The sequence below is a fragment of the Arachis stenosperma genome, chromosome 6, assembly GCF_014773155.1.
Source record: "Arachis stenosperma cultivar V10309 chromosome 6, arast.V10309.gnm1.PFL2, whole genome shotgun sequence".
In the NCBI taxonomy this organism is placed as follows: Eukaryota; Viridiplantae; Streptophyta; class Magnoliopsida; order Fabales; family Fabaceae; genus Arachis; species Arachis stenosperma.
Window position 1 is genome coordinate 116,669,851 of NC_080382.1, and position 684 is coordinate 116,670,534.

General features: G+C 40.2%; 1 non-coding gene across 1 annotated transcript; it reads left to right on the plus strand.

Moving 5' to 3' along the window:
- The first annotated feature begins 308 nt into the window (after positions 1-308).
- Positions 309-412, plus strand: LOC130938545 (small nucleolar RNA R71). Its single transcript, XR_009069707.1, has one exon. It is a non-coding gene; the product is annotated as a small nucleolar RNA R71 (small nucleolar RNA).
- The last annotated feature ends 272 nt before the right edge of the window (positions 413-684 follow it).

The following is a 684-nucleotide window of genomic DNA, read 5'->3' on the forward strand; positions in this document are numbered from 1 at the left end:
CATATTGCAATCCATTCAGATTTTGAGAGATCATGTTGACCTGTTGAGTCAACACTTTGTTCTGAGCCAATATGGCATTCAGAGTATCAATTTCAAGAACTCCTTTCTTCTGAGGTATCCCATTGTTCACAGAATTTCTCTCAGAGGTGTACATGAACTGGTTATTTGCAACCATGTCAATGAGTTCTTGAGCCTCTTCAGGCGTTTTCTTCAGGTGAATAGATCCACCTGCAGAATGATCCAATGACATTTTCGAAAATTCAGAGAGACCATAATAGAATATATCTAATGTGGTCCATTCTGAGAACATGTCAGATGGACATCTCTTGGTCAACTGCTTGTATCTTTCCCAAGCTTCATAGAGGGATTCACCATCTTTTTGTTTGAAGGTTTGAACATCCACTCTTAGCTTGCTCAGCTTTTGAGGAGGAAAGAATTTGTCCAAGAAGGCAGTGACCAGCTTATCCCATGAGTCCAGGCTATCCTTGGGTTGTGAATCCAACCATATTCTAGCTCTGTCTCTTACAGCAAAAGGGAAAAGCATGAGTCTGTAGACTTCAGGATCAACTCCATTCGTCTTTACAGTCTCACAGATCTGCAAGAACTCAGTTAAAAACTGATAAGGATCTTCAGATGGAAGTCCATAAAACTTGCAGTTTTGTTGCATTAAAGCAACTAGTTGAG